Below are 12,421 nucleotides of genomic sequence, written 5' to 3' on the forward strand. Positions count from 1 at the left end.
AAATACTTGTAATCAGTGTTTCATATGGTAAAACAACATAACAAAATAATTTCTTATGTTGATTGCCAGACATAGTGTGGCACACGCCTTTAATTCCAGCAGTCAGGAGACAGAGGCAGGTGGATCTCACTGAGATTGAGCCCAGCCTGGTCTACATAGCTACTTGTAGGCCACCTGGGGCTGCAGGTGTTGTACAACTTAAAAATAATTTTACAATAACAGATAAACAAAAACCTGGGCCAAAATTTTAAATTTCAAGTGTATTCGTAGGTGATTTGTGTGGAATATCTCATTAATATGCCAGAGGAGTTGGCAAAATGCAAATAGGTAGTTGTAGAATGGTTAGTAAACATTTCCATATATATGGATACTTCTAGGTAGTGTAAGATTTGGGACCTTCAGGGACCCTGAACTTAGAACGGGCTGAGGAAGGTGATTTAAACCAAATTTCTGGGTGTTTTCATCTCAGACTTTTAATGTTTACATAGACTTATGAAGCTCATCATGGAAAAAATCTGAGCTCTGATGATGGCACGACAAGAAGTATAAAGCAGGTGAGTGCAGACGGCTCATGAGCAGGGTCACAATGGGGTGCTCTCGCTGAGAGGCGGAGACAGTGTCAAAATGGGTAACTGAACAGACGACTTGAAAGGGCTTTGTGTGTGCTGTGATTATATCAGACATGTTCCAGGTAGAATTTGTGTACAATTTGTCCAACTTAATGTGTATATAATACTGAGAGAGGGGTGACCTTGTACACACCTAAGTGAATTCTAATGAATAATGAGCACACAGATAGAGCTATGCATTGCTCTTACAATATTCTCTTATTAATTATCAAATCATGGACTCTAAACACATTGTTGAAATAAATTCTTCCATTAATGCAAACCAATGATAAATATGAAGATGAGAAATAAAACTATTATTATGTGTTTAATATATCTAAGTAGATTTTATAGAAATAATAAAATACATTCGTTACATCTTCAATCTTTTTTAAACATATATTCTTTGAAAATGGTTAAAATTTAGGCATAGTGGGAAATGTGATAGAAATTTTATGCATATTTTAATTGTATTATGTATAAATACAGGTTGTAAGACCCGGGGTGGAGCATGAACAAAAGGAAACAGAGGCTTTCAGGCCTCTGGAGCTTATGTACTTGCAACAATGGTGACGGCATGCACAAGACCCGTGCTGAATCAATCAGTCAAAAATTCTGTATAGAACAGGGGAAATGGGCAGCAGGCCCCAACTCTGCCAAGGAACTATTGGCAAATGATTACTGTGGGTTGAGAGAGAGCAGATCTTCTTTAAGGGAGTGATACTAGATAGGCTGACTAGACTCCAGTAGATGAACTTGCACCAACAGGCATCTGGATACAAATGCATAACTGGATAGGACTTAACATATATGACAGAATACCTGAAACTGGGTGGGGCGGCTAGGAGGGGTGGAAGACCGGAGGGGGTCCAAATTTGATTAAGATTTGTTATATAAAATGCACAAAACTCAATAAAAGATTTGTCAGTCAAAAATGGATATATAATACATAACATGTATACATAATATATAATTATTATATATTACATATAGGCTTATTAGTCACAAAACAACATTGAAATGTTGCATCTTATAACTGTCACAGTAAATTTGAAAGAAATTTAACATAAAATCTACCATGCTAATTGTTAGACCAAGTAGTGATTTGCTTTTCTTTGTGACACCTTTTTTTCCATTTATTTCCATAAGCAATATTATCTTTCTTGAAAAAAAAAAACCCCACAGACATAGCCCTTTACATCTTGTTTCACGGTTTTATAATACAAAACTAGTAAAAGGCATTAAAAGATATGCTTAGGGTCATATTAGCTAAAATGGTACAGAGAGGTGGTAATTTACTAGAAGAGCTTTTACTGGGTTACTCAGACAACTCTTCGAGTCTTTGCAAGCCGGGTGTGCTGGTACTCTCCTTTAGTTCCAGCCCTCTGGAAGGACCTTTGAGAACCTGTCCCAATAAATTAAAAAAAAAAAAAGCAAAGAACTTTTGCAGAATTGGCATTGCATTTTCCAAGTAAAGAATTCTTACTGGAGGTGATATTTAAGGCATTCTTTTAGGCAAAAGCTCTCTAAATATGTAAAAATTAGCTATCAACATTTCTCAGAAGGAATTTAGGGTATAAAAGAAATGTGAATCGCATTTTTAAAATTTAATAATCACATGATAAGAAGCAGCATTTCATTACAGCTTTAACATATTCAGTAACACATTCCAGAGCAAGGTAACATCTCTTTCAAAAGTGACTGTAAATGTTTAGGTTCACAGTTGAATTAATACCGTTATACAATATTGAGCTCAGCACAAACACTGTAAGACATAACATTGAATGAGTTTTTAACCTTTAAAGAAGATCTCCATTTCATTTTAAAATATGCTGTGTCCTACAATTTTTTTTTTATCTTTTGGAGACAGGGTCTCCCTGTAGCCCCAGCTGTCCTATAACTCACTATGTAGACAAGGCTGGCCTGAAACTCACAGAGATCCACCTGCCTCTGCCTCCTGAGTACTGGGATTAAAGGCATGCACCACCATGCCCGGCCCCATGTGTCCTACATTTTTAATGCTACTAACACTTAGATGTTTGCACGAGTCTCTAAACTCTATGTATCTGATTATTAATAGTCACAGTCGGTTACACTCAGATCCTTGGCACTGGAGTATGGATATAAAGTCATCAGGTAGGTTTCAATGGTAATGTTTATCACCTCTACTAATTACCATGAAGTAAATTTTTATGCTTCCTCTTCAAACATGCCTTTACAAATTTTTTTTTGCATATACATCATACAGAACATACCAAACAATCTGACTCATCTATATACCCACTTCCCAAATTGCACCCTCCCATAGCCTCCCCCCCTCCCCTGGGGCCCATATACTCTGTCATCCCTGTTATTGTCCACTGTGTTGTCAGTGCCCCCAGCCATTCCCCAGTTCTGGTCCATCTGCTGAATCTAGTCAGCCTATCTAGATGTCTTTGTTTTAGGAAGGTCAGCTGTTCCTCATCTAGCAGCAATCAGTTGTCAATATTCCTTTAGATAAGATTGGGGTCTGCTGTTTGTTTTCCCAGTTCTATGCTGGGTTACTCTCTGAGAGTCTCTTGGACCACCTTGCCCAACAACTCAAAGGAAGGTGTCTCCTATCTGGCATTGTTGCTTGCTATGTGGCTTTTAGCTACACATATAGACTCTTAAAAAAGTTAAATCAACCCCTTTAATCTTTGGTTATACATTCCTTTTGGGTGTTTAAGACCCTACAATTGGCCCAGATAAATCAATTTATTTCTACTCTTATGGTTGTTGGAGGATCTCTTCCTCATGGGCTTGGGAGGAGCACCTGGCTCCTTTCTTTTACCAGTTCCATCTATGTTTAGATAAGTCAAAGGTCCTACTCGGTCATAGCTGGCTTCGCTAGGAAGCATGGAGGAAATACTTCCTCTGTGTTGACCTTCCTCTTTGTAGAGTGGACACTCATTCAAGTCATCTGGTGGGGTCTCCATGGCCTCCTTGATCAAGAGGACAGGTGACCTACAGCAATTACAGGACATTTTGACAGATGCTTATAGTTCTCTGGAACTTAGTGGACTAGGAGGGAAAGGAGCAAAAACTGTCCTTCATGTCCCTCTGACCAAATTAGTATAGGCCTCAAAGTATGTCTGTTAAACATCCAAGATGGTTAGTTCCACCAATCTAGTACTTTTAATTACCGTGTGCCATGTAGATAAAGCTTGGGCAAAGACCAAACGCTCTCAGGTAAACCTTGTCTAGACATATAATATATCCTTTGATCTAGTTGCATATATAATTTGTCAGCAGGTTATTGGACTAAGATGGTTGCCTCCTGTTTTTTAAAACTACCTAGGCATTACTTATCTCTCACATTGTCTAACCCTTCCACCATGGTTTCCCCATTTAAGGTGACCCCATTTTTTCCCATTTCTCCCTTAATAGTACCCTTCTCCTATGGTCCAATCTCTCTTGAGCTCCTTCTTTCCCTTTATCCCCTAGGTTCCTTGTATAACCTACCCTCCCCCCTCCCCTTAAAATAACCCCATTTTTATCCATATATCCCTTATTAACACCTGTTTCCTACTGTTCTTCTCTTTCAGATACTTTCTTTTCCTTTACCTCCCTGGTTCCTTTTCATTATCCTGGTTCCTGTAGTTATGTCTGGGTACATAATTACTTATCAGGGTTTGTTTTTCTGAGTCTGTGTTACTTCACTTAGTATAACAGTTTCTAGTTCCATCCATTTACCCGCAAATTTCATGATTTCATCTTTCTTTATGGCTGAGTAGAACTCCATCACGTAAATGAACCACATTTTCATTATCCACTCTCCAGTTGAGGGACACTTAGGTTGCTTCCATCTCTTAGGTATTGTGAAAAGAGCAGCAACAAACATGGATGCACAAGTGTCTCTGCAATAGGATGAGTTCTTTGGGTATGTGCCAAGGAGTGGTATAACTGGGTCAAATGGTGTGTTCATTTGTATTTTTTAAGAGTTCTCCATACTGCTTTCCATAGGGGCTGAACAAGTTTGCTGTCCCACCAGCAGTGGATGAGTGTTCCCCTTTCCCCACATCCTCTCAAACACGTGGTACTATTTATTCTCTCGATCTTAGCCAGTCTGACTGGGGTAATATGAAATCTTAAAGTGGTTTTATTTGCATTTCCCTCATTACTAGTGGTGTTGAACACCTTTTAAGATACTTCTTAGCCATCTTTAAATCATTACATATCTGTGATACTACCACACAATTTTGCCTTATGTGGTACATTTCCTTATATTTATATTCCTTAATTCTTTAGTATGCTAACATGTTTTCCTGCTAGGACATAGTCTCATTATTTTGGTAACTGTTTCTTCTTACCTCTGATTCTGAGTGATATGGAGTCACAAGAATTAGACTATGTCACTAAAATTAAAACTGGAATGTGAGCTTGGAGAGATGGCTCAATGGCTAATCACACCATATGCTCTTGCAGAGCACCTGGATTTGATTCCCAGCACCCACATGGTGGCTGACAACCATCCATAACTCCAATTCCAGGAGAATTCAATGCCCTCTACTGACCTCCACAGGCATTGCTTGACAGGGGTGCACTTACAAACATGCAGGCAATACACACATACACATGAAACAAACATGCAAAGAAATAAATAAAAAAATAATTTTTAAAAACTGCAATGAAGCAATAAATTCTAGGACTCTGGACATAAGCACAGTGACCAACAGTCTGAGAGGTATTCCTAGAAAATGGAGAAAAAGTAAGATGATTATGATTACTGTCCTTGGAGAGTGTTTAACCTGCGGCACAGCTCTGAGCTTACCAAGAAAAGACTTACCTCTTTCTAAATTAAGAAGACCTAAGCAGCAAAGCTAAAAGCATTTATAATTATCAAAGAGACTCACCAGAGAAAATGAACTCCAAGAACTGTTGAGTGTCTTCTTCAAACAGTCAATATATTTGCCGACTAGCACACGTCAGGAAAAGAACCTAGTAAAAATCATTTCATCAGAATGACCCAGAACTTCAATTTATGGCAGAACTGGCAATTAAGGTTTAGTTAGTTCTGTTAGTCCTTTTAGTTAGTTATGTTTCCAAACTAGTCAGGATATAAAGGACTATAAGAAAAGGTATATAAGGAAAACTTTTGCACACGAAACGCTCTTGCACTTCAAAGTCTAAGATGAAATACATGATGGATAAACAAGGGCAGATTAGATAGTGTAGAAGAAAATGTCAGTGGCTTTGAAGAGGTAGTAATCAAAACCAGCCAAACAAACAGCAAAAGAGGAGCTCAAAGAAGGAACAGTCTCAATAAAATCACTGAAAATGAGCAACTGGGGGAAAGTTAGAATCATCCCGAATGAAGAAAAAAGAAGTGATAGAAAATGTTTGAAGAAAGTGTGAAGCAATAAAATTCAACTGATAAAACTCACACCCTCATTAAGAAATGCACTTACTAAAGTCTTTGAGACTTGACTTTGTACTCCAGAGCTCTTAATCTCTGCATGTTGGCCAATTATGTGTCTCTGTGTTAACTGCTTTCTGCTGCAAGAAACTACTATGATCAGGGTTGAGAGATGCACTAATCTGTGGGTATAAAAATAGGTCATCAGGGAATTATTTCATACTATGGACATTTAGTAGAGTAGCAGTGGCGGGTTCTCCCCTAGGGCCTATGACCTATCTAGGTACAGAGTCTTAGCTCCACTAATCCTGCAAAGGATGGGTTTCAAGTGTGCCGAGTGGGACTTAACTCTGTCAGAGAGTGGATGGTCATTCCCATGCCATTTATGTCATTCATTCATCAGTGGGTCTTTTTTGCCTGGCCCGTCATTGTAGATTGAAGGGTTCACAACTGGGTAATATTGATGGGTTGTTTTTCTCCTCCCATAGCATGCATAGCACCTTACAGCATTATAAATACTAGCCAGTAGGGATGAAGTTTCTAAGACAGTGCCACCTTGATTTCTCCATGATTTATGCACGAGTATGTGTTGTCTTCAGCAATAGCATCTTACCCTGAATTTCTAGAGGGTAATCAATGGCAACGACAATAGTCTGCAATGTTTGGGGGTGTATGGAATTCCACTGGTCAACAACCCAGAGAAATAATCCACTTTTTGAAGACAGGGTCTCCCTGGAGCCCCAGCTGTCCTGGAACTCACTATGTAGACCAGGCTGGCTTGAACTCCCAGAGATCCACCTGCCTCTGCCTCCCGAGTGCTGGGACTACAGGCGTGCGCCACCACGCCTGGCACTATTTTATAATTTAGACATTTTTATTCTTTTGAGAATTTCGTACTAGGGTACACTGTATTTATATCATTCTTAACCCTCCTTCCTCCTCAATTACTCCCAAGCAGCTTCTATACTCACTGTCAAATTCATGACATCTATAAATATTGTCACTACTGGTGTGTGTGTGTGTGTGTGTGTGTGTGTGTGTGTGTGTGTGTGTGTGTGTAGTATTGGTACTGATGGTATATCAGACCAAATCAGGGAAGTTGAACTTGGAGACAATTGATTCTCCCTCTCTCAGCAGCCAATTACTGTTTGTCTACAGCTCTTTATCTATGGCTGGGCTTACTGAAATACCCCCAATGAAATTGGCATGTCAACTTGTGAGGTCATTATGCGTATCTTGTTTAGGCAACTGCATTGTTGAGATTTCAGGGGTCAGCATCCCAGTCATGTCTAGAAGAGATTATTCCCCAGCCTTCTGGCTCTAGCACTATTTCTAACACTATTTCTCTTCAACAATGTTCACTGAGTGTCAGGTGTACATATTATGTTGCAGATGAACCAATGGGGCTTGTCTCTCCGCAATCACGTTTTTCTCTATTTTGACAAGTTGTAGTAGCCTCTGTCTGCTACATAAAAAAAAAAAAAAAGCTTTTTTGATAATAAACAAGAGCTTAGCTTATCTTCGGCTAGAAGTTATCTGATCTAGGGATTGGCAGTAGTAGGCTCACCGCTGGAGTCTATGGCCTCTCCTGCCACTTATAGTTCACTGGGATTATAGTACCAGATATGAGTTCTTTCCTATGCATTGGGCCTTAAATCCAATTAGATAACTGCTTGGTTCCTCCAAGATCACAGTGCCACTGTTGTATCATGTGGGTGCTGGAATTTGAACCTGAGTCCTCTCCAAGAACAGCCAGTGCTTTTAGCTGCCGAGCCTGCTTTCTAGGCCCTATACTTTATTTTTAACCCGAAGTTTTAAAATTTCTCTTTACTGCCCTTCCTGGTACCTCTGTTTTATATAATACTAATGGCTTAGACAAGGGGAACTGTACTGTTTCATATTTTAAGGCATTCACCCCCTTCATTAATATCATAAAAAGAGAAAGAGGTATTACCATAAGTCTACATGACCAAATGCACTCTTTGCTTACTTAAGCTTCTAAGCCTTTCTATGTCTTAAAGAGATAAAAATATAAACTTTCTAACTTGCCCACTGCGTGTGCACCTAGATTTTTACAGAATTGTGTCATATGTATTGATGATAATTGTTTTCAAGTGCTGTTTGTCTCAAAACAATTTTTTTAAATCAAACTGTGGCAATTCAGTTTTTTTTTCATTCTTGTTTTTTTGTGTTAAAATTATGTTTTCTTTTTATTTTAAAATTAAAATGCACACATGCAGATTTATAAATTGTTGACTACATGGTTGATTTATTTATAGGTCTGATGAATATATATTACCTTATAAACCTTGGTGCTCTGAATATCTTAAAATCTAATAAATAGTATCTTTGAGTCTCTTATGTGTTTCCACAAACTTTTAAATGCTAATTGTTTATACAAAAGAGTATTCATTAAAATCACAAGAGAAATGTTTCATTAAGCTGTAAAATTTAACATTGTAGTCACAGACTTTTATTAGGATTTCCATCCAAAACACATTTCTAATAAATATATTAATTAAAATGTTTATTTCAATTATTTTAAAGTTAATGAAATAATATACTTTTCAAAATATTTTAATAGGTTACTGCTAGAGGCAAGGTTTTTATTAAGCCTAGACTACCTGTAAAACAATAGATATATTTCTTTGCTAAACATATTTGTGTTAAGTTTCCTTGTCACAATGAGGATTACAAGAGATAGAATCTCAACAAAGAATAATTACACGATGTGGTTGCAAAAGTCTATCTTATGCATGATTGTGTGTATATACACTGTCTACATATACTTAACGTTTTTTTTTTAACTAATTTACTTGGAATCACACTGGATTATAAAAAATACTCATGTAAACTGGAGTTGTAAAATTAACCCAGTTTCCTTTTGACTCATAGTAAAACTAAAATTTAAGGGAAATGGTCTCAATGCCAGCAGATTAAGCTAGCTTGGACATATGTTCAGTACGCCAGTTGAGGGATATTAAATCAATATGACCACTTTGAAATAAAAAGTAGAGATAACTGATGATTCCAGATCTTTTTTTGAGAGAATTAGCATGCAACTTTAAGTTTAAATATTTAAAGTTTTTTAAAAAAATACAAGATGCATTTGATTACATAGTTCTGGTCAAGATGTTGCCTCTTTGATCTCTGTCTCAATTCTGGTTCTATAACATGACTCCTGTTACTTGAAGATATGTTAATTTTAGGAGATAATTACTCCTGCCCAAGGTTGCAAATATTTCCTATGGAAAACTGCACTCCTGAAATGCTAAACTCCTTTTTCCAAGGATTAAGAAAGATCACCTATCTGTGTGCTTTTTTGCTATATTTTGTATCTGTGTAATGTATATATAAATATCAGCATTTTAAGGATTTTAAGATCACTACTCCCTCTTTAAGCCTAACAAACAGTTTTGTAAGGGCAATATCTTGGTCAAGTCTATGTAAAATCAACTCTAAACATTTAAAAAGAAAATTGATCATTTTAAAACCTGCTTCATGGCTTGAAAACATCTTAAAGTTTATAGATAATCTAAGTGTGCTCCATCACAAAGTATTTTTGACAATTATTCATCTCTGTGCTTTTAATAAAAATAGTTTGGGTAAATGCTTGTTTAGTGATTAACATGCTTACTACAAACACAAACAGGTGGATCAAAAGAAATAAAGTTAAAAAAAGCCAAAATTTGAATTTCTGGATGACTCAAACATTAATGAGAAGTGAATGCTTTTAACAGAAATTATTATAAAATGCACGTTATAATAATTTAAATCTTTGACAAAGAATTAAATTGGATAAGAAAAAATACTTTTAATTTGTTTTAATTGATTCATTAGTTATTTAAAATACTATATATGTGCTTTCTGTATTTTAGATGCAGTCTCTTGGATCATTACTTAAAATTATTTTTTTAAAATATTTTCTAAATTTTATTTAAAAAACATCAAAGTAAATAAAAAGGAGACTAAAAGGTCATAAACATGATATATATTTTTGCAAAGGAAGGGTTTAAAGTCATTGCTATTGAATTAAAGAGACTTTATATGTTAAAGTAGATTGTTCCAAAACTGAAATGTTTAAATATGATGTTAAAAGACTGAAGTATGTTGTAGAAAACTTAACAAAAATTAAAACTAAAGAAAGTATATAGGATTTTAACTAAGTTGATTATAACATAAAAATTATTAATATTTTAAGATCAAAATTCAAACTCCATGGTAAAATTAATGCTTGATTCTCTGTTTACTATAATCAAAATGGTTTTCTTAAGTATTAATTATTTTAGAAAAGCACAGACTTTTAAATATAAATGCTAAAATTAACAATCAGTTACAGGGTCTTCCTCAAAGGATAAAGAAACTCAGATATTTCATCAACTGCAAGAAAGGACATCACATCAAACCCTCCATTCAACTGGAGGAAAAATACTGTATCCACGTACTTCCACCCTCCTCTGTACTACAGAATCCAAGGAGATGAACTTTTAGATTCATGTACACCCACTTCATCTGAGACATCATCCACATGGAGTTCCAAAGTTTTGGGTGGTTTTCATCCTCAAATACACAGACAATCCAGTACCTCCAAGTACCTGGACATTTCTCTGAGGTTTTATTCCTTAAACTCTTTATGATTAGGTACTGCTGATGTTTAATATTTTACTTGACATATTCCTACATAATAAAATAATGATAATTTTTGATTGAATTAAACTCTAAATGACACTTCCTTTCACTAATCATGTTTTTTGTTATGATTATTTCTCATCTGACCTGGAACCCCTACCTCACTCAAAGCTAGCTTTCACATTTAAAAACATAAATTGTTCGCACTCTTAGTAAATATGATGTTTAATATTTTACTTGACATATTCCTACATAATAAAATAATGATAATTTTTGATTGAATTAAACTCTAAATGACACTTCCTTTCACTAATCATGTTTTTTGTTATGATTATTTCTCATCTGACCTGGAACCCCTACCTCACTCAAAGCTAGCTTTCACATTTAAAAACATAAATTGTTCGCACTCTTAGTAAATAGTAAATATACAAATTATACATTGCAGATCAAGAAATATATGTCTACGTAAGGTTTATCTGAGAACAGTTGGTCTTTGCCCAAGATTTATCTACATGACATACAGTAATTAAAAGTACAAGATTGGTGGAATTAACCTTCTTGGATGTTTAACAGACATACTTTGAGGCCTATAATAATTTGGTCAGAGGGACATAAAGGATAGCTTTTGCTCCTTGCCTCCTAGGTCGACTAGTTCCAGGGGACTATGAGCATCTCTCAAAATGTTCTGTAATGGTGGTGGGTCACCTGTCCCCTTGATCAAGGAGGCCGGGGTAACCCCACCAGATGGGCTTGAACTAGTGTCCAGTCTACAAAGAGGAGAGTCAACACATAGGAATCACCTCCTCCATGCTTCCAAGTGAAGCCAGCCATGGCCAAGCAGGAACTTTGACTTATCTTCACATAGGTGGAACTGGTAAAAGAAAGGAGCCTGGGGCTCCTCCCAAGCCCATGTGAACCCTGAGGAACAGATCCTCAAATGATCTTAAGAGTAAAATTTAATTGGTTTATCTGGGCCAACTGTATGGCCTTAAACATCCAGAAGTAAAGTATAACCAAAGACTAAAGAGGTCAATATAAGTTCTTAAGAGTCCATATGCATAGATAAAGGCTACATAACAAGCAACAATGCCAGATAGGAGATACCATCCTTTGAGTTGTTGGGCAGGGTGGCCCAAGAGACTCCCAAATAGTAACCCAGTATAGAACTGGGAAAATGAAAAGCACACCCCAATCTTATCTAAAGAAATACTGACAACTGATTACTGCTAGAAGAGGAACAGCTGACCCTCCTACAACAAAGACCTCTAGATAGGCTGACTGGATTCACCAGAAGGGCAAGTAGTGGGGAACAGCTGGGGTGCTGACAACACAATGGACAGTAGCTGAGATAACAGAGTATAAGGGCTCTAGTTGGGCAGGAGGGAGGCTATGGGAGGGTGCCATCTGGAAAGTGGGTGTATACTTGAATAAGATTGCTTGGAATGTTCTGTATGATATACACACACACACACACACACAAATCAACAAATTTAAAAAATGAATTATATTTGAGGAGGAAGCATAAAAATTTACATCATGTTAATTAGTAGAAGTGATAAACATTACCATTGAAATCTACCCGCTAACTTTATAAACATACTGATCCAACCGATGATGACTACTAATAATCGATACATACAGATTAGAGATACATGAGCCAACATCTCAGTGTTAGTAGCAAAAACAATGAGTCTTTCTACAAGGAACAATAAACTGTAATATGAGATGGAGATCTTTTGTAACGGTTAAAAACTCATTCAATTTTATGTCTTACAGGGCTTATACTGAGTTCAGTATTGTATAACTG

The sequence above is a fragment of the Nannospalax galili genome, unplaced genomic scaffold (assembly GCF_000622305.1).
Source record: "Nannospalax galili isolate Female #2095 unplaced genomic scaffold, S.galili_v1.0 scaffold1064, whole genome shotgun sequence".
Taxonomy (NCBI): Eukaryota; Metazoa; Chordata; class Mammalia; order Rodentia; family Spalacidae; genus Nannospalax; species Nannospalax galili.